This window comes from Mus caroli, chromosome 9 (genome assembly GCF_900094665.2).
Source record: "Mus caroli chromosome 9, CAROLI_EIJ_v1.1, whole genome shotgun sequence".
NCBI classification, from domain to species: Eukaryota; Metazoa; Chordata; class Mammalia; order Rodentia; family Muridae; genus Mus; species Mus caroli.
In genome coordinates, this window is record NC_034578.1 from 83,622,001 (window position 1) to 83,629,526 (window position 7,526).

At 42.1% G+C, this 7,526-nt stretch overlaps 2 pseudogenes across 1 annotated transcript in view; both read left to right on the forward strand.

The window, feature by feature from the left end:
• The first annotated feature begins 1,097 nt into the window (after positions 1 to 1,097).
• Positions 1,098 to 4,314, forward strand: LOC110302393 (annotated as a pseudogene).
• A 717-nt stretch (positions 4,315 to 5,031) lies between these two features.
• LOC110301945 overlaps positions 5,032 to 7,526 on the forward strand; it is a 12,387-nt pseudogene continuing 9,892 nt past the window's right edge. Inside the window, exon 1 of the transcript XR_002378750.2 lies at positions 5,032 to 6,611. The product of XR_002378750.2 is annotated as a cytochrome b5 reductase 4-like (transcript). The remainder of the gene's footprint in view (positions 6,612 to 7,526) is intronic.

Genomic DNA, 7,526 nt, shown 5'->3' on the forward strand with positions numbered 1-7,526 from the left:
AAAAAAAAAAAAAGAAAGAAAGCAAGCTCGCAGCAATGTTGATGCTGAAACAGGACTTTACTTGGGAAGTTAGCAAATTCTTCTACAAATTCTTCATCCTTATTGGTGTCTGCAGGTACAAAAGTTCTAGATCCTTCAAAACTTTTAAAAGTCGTCTTCTCTGGAAAATAGGACTTGTCCACCTTTTTGCACCAAGCAGTTCAGTCCTAACTAATCGCCAGGGGCTGTGGTTCCAGAGGGGAGGGTTATGAAGGAGGGGTGGCCTGAGCCCAGATCAGGAAAACACAAGTCTTCTGGGCAGCCGGCTCTGCCTGTTTGGCCCAGCAGCCCTAGATTAACATCTTGCCCCGTCCAGGGACCACCAAGCCCCCCTCCCCCACTCAGCTGGAAGGGGGCATTGAGAAAAAGCCCCAGTCCTCCTCATTATGCAGCCCAACCCCCCAACCCCCAGCTCCCCACCCTGGCCTCTTCTGCTCCAAGCCAGAACCTGACCCAGAGGCTGCACATTTACACCAGCATACTGAATTCTTCAAAACACAGAAATTTTATAAACGTATGTTTTCATTTTCATCCCAGGGGTGTGGATATGGGGCTGCTGCAGATTGTTAAAACAGCGGTGATTTTCCTTGTTCTCTAGCAAGGGCATGATTTTTGCCAGGAGCAGATAATTTCTGTGATTGTGTGAATTCTGGGAACTTTACAGATAGTGTATAAATCCTAGGGTCCTAAGAGAGTTGGTGGGTTTGTTGTTGGTTGGTTACCATTGGTTGAGGTTTGTTAAGTAGTCATGCACAAAGAAACATCAAGAATAAATTGAATACCCTGACAGTGCATATCAAGCTTGCCTTAAGGAACTTGACACCCCTAATCAGCAGGAAGTAGTCTAATGATAATGTCACCTCTTGTCACTTCTGTCTTAGTTAAGGTTTTCATTGCAGTGTAGAGACAACATGGCCAAGGCAACTCTTATAACAGCAACATTTAACTGGGGCTGACTTACAGGTTCAAAAGTTCAGTCCATTATCATCAAGAAGGAAGAATGGGCCATCTTCCTTCTGAGCCCAGTGGAGGCTGCTGAGGGCTCCAGAGTGCTCTCCATGCCGCAGGACCCCGGGATCACCTCGGGATCACGGGTGAGTGGAACACAACATCAGCTCCAAACAATTGCGGAGGGTCGCCATCTTCTGCATGAACCTGGCTGACAGCATCTAGGGCACCAGAGGACTCTCCATGCCACAGGACCCCTAGCACACTCAGGACCTCCTGATCACCTAAGAGCACATGAGCCATAGAAGCAACAGAGCTTCTTGGTCAGGGTTCCCTCAAGCCCTCATCCTCAGCCAGGAGGCGGAGCTGAGACCCAGACCCCGGGGCATATTTCTTGCTGGAGGTAGGGAGGGTTCTAACCCCAGAACTCAGGAGGTAGATAAGACCCCAGACTGTTGGACACCTGCCCTGCAAGAGGAGAGCTTACCTGTAGAGAGTGCTCTGACCACTGGAAATCAGGTGAGAGTTGGACTCCTAGGAGTGCTGACAGAGGTTAAAAGAAGCACAGGAGGATCAAACTCCAATCAGAGACAGCTTGATCGTTAACACCAGAGATTTCCAGATGGCAAGAGGCAAATGTAAGAATCTTACTAACAGAAACAAAGAACACTGGGCATCATCAGAACCCAGTACACCCACCACAATGAGTCCTGGATACTCCAGCACTCCTGAAAAGCAAGACACAGATTTAAAATCATATCTCATGATGGTGGTAGAAGATTTAAAGAAGGGCATTAATAGCTCAATTAAAGAAATACAGGAGAAAAGTGCTAGAGGTAGAAGGCCTTAAAGAGGAAGCACAAGAATCCCTCAAAGAATTACAGGAAAATACTGCTAAACAAGTAGAAGCCCTTAAAGAGGAAATACAAAAGCCCCTCAAGGAATTACAGGAGAACACTGCTAAACAGGTAGAAGTCCTTAAAGAATTACAGGCAAACACTGCTAAACAGGTAGAAGAAACACAAAAATACCTTAAAGAATTACAGGAAAACACAACCAAACAGGCGATGGAATTGAACAAAACAATCCAAGATCTAAAAACGGAAGTAGAAACAATGAAGAAAATCCAAAGTGAGACAACTCTGGAGATAGAAACCCTAGGAAAGAAATCAGGAAACATAGATGTGAGCATCAGAAACAGAATACAAGAGATGGAAGAATCTCAGGTGCAGAATATTCCATAGGGAACATGGACACAACTATCAAAGAAAATGCAGAAAGGATACTAACTCAAAACATCCAGGAAATCCAGGACACAATGAGAAGACCAAAGCTATGGATAATAGGAGTAGATGAGAATGAAGGTTTTTAATTTTTCAACTTAAAGGGCCAGCAAATATCTTCAACAAAATAATAGAAGAAGGGCCAGGCATGGTGGTGCACACTTTTAATCCCAGCACTCCGGAAGCAGAGGCAGGTGGATTTCTGAGTCGGAGGCCAACCTGGTCTACAAAGTGAGTTCCAGGACAGCCAGGGCTATAAAGAGAAAACCTGTCTCGAAAAAACAAAAAAATTAAAAAATATATAGAAGAAAACTTCCCATACCTAAAGAAAAAGATGCCCATGAACATACAAGAAGCCTTCAGAACTCCAAATACACTGGATCAGAAAAGAAATTCCTCCCGACACATAATAATCAGAACAACAAATGCACTAAATATAAAGACAGAATATTAAAAGCAGTAAGGGAAAAAGGTCAAGTAACATATAAAGGCAGGCCTATTAGAATTACACCAGACTTCTCACCAGAGACTATGAAAGCCAGAAGATCCTGGACAGATGTTATACAGACACTAAGAGAACACAAATGCCAGCCCAGGCTACTATACCCAGCCAAACTTTCAATTACCGTAGATGGAGAAACCAAAATATTCCATAACAAAACCATATTATCTTTCCATGAATCCAGCCCTTTAAAGGATAATAACAGGGAAAAAAACCAACACAAGAACGGAAACTACACCCTAGAAAAAGCAAGAAAGTAATCCTTTAACAAAACTAAAAGAAGACAGCCACAAGAACAGATTCCCAACTTTAACAACAAAAATGACAGGAAGCAACAATTACTTTTCTTTGATTTCTCTTAACATCAATGGACTCAATTACCCAATAAAAAGACATAGACTAACAGACTGGCTACACAAACAGGACCCAACATTTTGCTGCTTACAGGAAACTCACCTCAGGGAAAAAGATCAACACAACCTCAGAGTGAAAGGCTGGAAAACAATATTCCAAGCAAATGGTCTGAAGAAACCAGCTGGAGTAGCCATTCGAAAAAAAAAAATTGCTTTCCAACCTAAAGTTATCAAAAAAGACAAGGAGGGCACTTCATACACATCAAAGGTAAAATCTTGCAGGAGGAACTCTCAATTCTGAATATCTATGCTCCAAATTCAAGGACAGCCACATTCATTAAAGAAACTTTAGTAAAGCTCAAATCACACATTTGAGACACTTCCCAACTGCTTCTTTGTTTTGGGCTGGAATGTTAAGTGAGTCTGCTGTGAGTTCTGATAGGAATTTCCCAAATTCAACAAATTCCCCAAGGCATGGAAGAATATAAAGCACGGATGGAATATGGATATTCTCAGTTAGCAAGGAGTAGCTCACGTGAGCTGGATTTTATGCTTTAGGTGAAGGCGATAAAGTGAAGTGCTTTCACTGTGGAGGAGGGCTCACAGATTAGACACCAAGTGAAGACCCTTAGGAACAGCATGCTAACGTATCCAGGGTGGAAATACCTATTGGACGAGAAGGAGCAAGAATATGTAAATAATAGTCATTTAACCCATTCACTTGGGGAATCTTTGGTAAGAACTGCTGAAAAAGAACCATCACTAATTAAAAAAATCGAGATACCATCTTCCAGAATCCTATGGTGCAAGAAGCTGTACGAGTGGAATTTAGCTTCAAGGATATTGAGAAGACAATGGAAGAAAAAGAATCCAAATATCTGAGAGCAGCTATCTATCACTTGAGGTTCTGATTGCAGATCTTGTGAGTGCTCAAAAAGATAATATGCAGGATGAGTCAAGTCAAACTTTGTTGCAGAAAGACATTAGTCCTGAAGAACAGGTAAAGCACCTACAAGGGGAGAAGCTTTGCAAAGTCTGTATGACAGGAAATATTGCTGTCGTTTTTGTTCCTTGTGGACATCTGGTCACTTGTAAACAGTGAGCTGAAGCACTTGACAAATGTCCCATGTGCTACACAGTCATTACGTTCAAGCAAAAATTTTTATGTCTTAATCCAGCATCACAGTAGGCATGTTATGTTCTTCTTACTCTAATTGAATGTGTGATGGGAGCGAACTTTAAGTAATCATCACTGCATTCCTTTAGCATCTGCTCCCAAATGGAAATAAATGTTAACCTCACGGTCAATTTCTGGATCATTCAGGTTATCAGCTGTATCATTTATCCAGTGTTTTACTCAGTTGAAATCTTAGACAAAGAAGCATTTTATAACTATAACTACTCATATGTATATTGGTGATACACTGATTTGGTTTCTATGTATAAGTGATTAATCACCTGCATTTTTCATTCCTTTTGCATAAGCTTAACAAATTGAGTGTTCTGTATAAGCAGGGAGATTTGATTTAATCTGCCCAATCACTTTAATTTGCTTATTGTAAAAAGAGAAAGAACTGTTCACACTGGTGGGAGGATAAACATTGTTTTTAGATGCTTGTTTCTGTGTTTTAGGATTCTGCCCATTTACTTGGAATTTATTGGAATTATAAATGTACTTATATGAATATTTTAAGTGATTTTGCCATATCCTAAAAGATATTGAATAGTAGACTACCATCTAACCAGCATGTACTGACATGGAAAGGCAACACAGATATAGTTAAGTGTAAAATACCAATGGCAAAACACTGTATCTAGTTGGAGCCAAATAAACTTACTTGTGTGTATTTTGTGTCTCCTCAGGACAAAAAGATTTGGAAAGATAAGTATCACATTCCTGACGGACTGTGGTGGGAGCTGGGGTCCCACCAGGGGAGCCTGTCCGGTGGCGGAGCCCGGATGCGGCCCGAGCCGGGGGCCCAGGATGCTGAACGTCCCTTCCCAGGCTTTCCCGGCCCCCCGGCTCCCAGCAGCGCGTCTCCTCCCAGGGGCGCAGCAAGGGTACCTTTAAAACAAAGCAAGAGTCTTATGGTTTGGATCCGATTGACCAAGAGTGGAAAGGACTTAACAGGATTGAAGGGTGGGTTAATTGAAGTAACTGAAGAAGAGCTTAAGAAGCACAATAAGAAAGGAGACTGTTGGGTATGCATAAGAGGGTTTGTTTACAATGTCAGCCCTTATATGGAGTACCATCCTGGTGGGGAGGATGAACTTATGAGAGCCGCAGGAGCGGATGGAACAGATCTTTTTAATGAGGTTCATCGTTGGGTCAATTATGAATCCATGCTGAAAGAATGCCTAGTTGGCAGGATGGCTGTGAAGTCTGCTGTTCCAAAAGACTGTCATGAAGGAAAGAGTCTTAAATGACATGCTTCCCAAGAGCCAAGTGGCAGACACACTGCCTAGGGAAGGCCTCAGTTCTCCAAGCTATGATTGGTTCCAAACAGAGTCTTCAGTCACCATTGTTGTATACACCAAACAAAAGAATATCAATTTAGACTCAATAATCGTTGACCTCCAGGATGACTCCTTGAGAGCAGAAGCAGTCATCAAGGATCATTCTTACCTTGTACGTGTTGGGCTAAGCCATGAAGTTCAAGAAAATTTTTCTGTACGGGTTATTGAAAATGTTGGAAAAATAGAGATTGTCCTACAAAAGAAAGTGTTTCTCGGAAATGTCTTGGTGATCACCTGGAGAAACATGATTCCTTCATTCCAAAGAAAGATGCAGGCTTGTACTACAGACGGTGCCAGTTAATTTCTAAGGAAGATGTCACTCATGACACGAGACTTTTCTGTCTGATGCTGCGTCCAAGTACTCACCTTTAGGTGCCAGTTGGACAACACGTTTACCTCAAGCTCGGTGTCACAGGTGCAGAAATAGTAAAGCCATATACACCCNTGTCTGATTCCTTACTCTCAGATTTTAAAGAACCAGTTCTTTCCCCAAATAAATACATCTACTTTTTGATCAAAATCTATCCTGCTGGACTCTTCACACCAGAGCTTGATCGTCTTCAGATTGGAGATTTTATTTCTGTAAGCGGTCCTGAAGGCAATTTTAAAGTATCCGAACTCCAGGAAGTAGAAGATCTCTTTCTATTAGCAGCCAGAACAGGATTCACACCAATGGTCACTGTACTGAATTATGCTTTGTCTCACATGTCCAGTCTCAGGAAGGTGAAGTTGATGTTCTTCAATAAAACAGAGGACTATATAATTTGGAGATGTTAGCTAGAGAAGTTGGCATTAAGAGAAAAAAGGTTTGATGTTGAATTTGTTCTCTCGGTACCTTCTCCAGAATGGAATGGCAAACAGGGACACATGTCACAAGCTCTTCTCTCTGAATTTTTGCAAAGAAGTTTAGAAAACTCTAGGGCCTTCCTTTGCATCTGCGGACCAACACCATTTACTGATGAGGGGATATGTTGTAAAGAAGCAATTGTCTTTTATTGGAAATCAAGGCTANGTGCCACACTGCTTTACACTGCTGGCTCACAAGCCTCAGGACATCTCTGCGCTGCAGCGATACTGCTAGGCAGTGGAAACTTCAAACCTTCAGCATGGAAAGACTGGCTACAGAGGGATCTGCACACCCATCCTAACAGAACTCCATTCCTCCCCAATGACTGGTGGTCAGCTGGAGCTGGNGCCAAGTCTTCTTCATTTTCATTCATTTGGTTCTGCACATCTGAGCCATTCGGATGCAGATGGGAACCACAGTCTGCTCATTAAATAGTAGGTTGTCATGACTGTAGGATTTTCNTATGCTGTAAAGCAACTGTAATCTCTACAGCTTGTTTCTCAATTTTGCCTCAAAACTAATCTTCCAATACTGAGCTTGCTTGACTGGGAAACTCAGCAGGNCTGTTAACCATTCCCCATGCCTTCCCGAGATTACCTCCCCTGAACAAGCTGATGGAGCTGCCTGTCAAGGTGACTCAACCCAGATCAGGATTTGAACTTCATAGCATCTCCCTTGTGGCTTTAGTTCAGACTCATTTCCTTGATTTCTTGTCATTACCATCTTAACGGAATATGTCTTCCTTCTGTTCGAGACCAGGTCTCAATGTGTATCCCTCAGACTTAGAGATCTGTCTGCCTCTACCTCCTGGGTGCTGTGGTTAATGCATCATGCCCCGTTAATGTGCCTTTCATATCAAAAGTGACAAAAGGCTCTTATTTTATCATAGTTTTGTTCTGTAAAATAAAGGCTTTTGTGACCCACATTAAAAAAAAAAGTATCACATTGTCTTAGTTAGGGTTTTACTGCTGTGAACAGACACAATGACCAAGGTAAGTCTTATAAAAAACAACATTTAATTGGGGCTGGCTTACAGG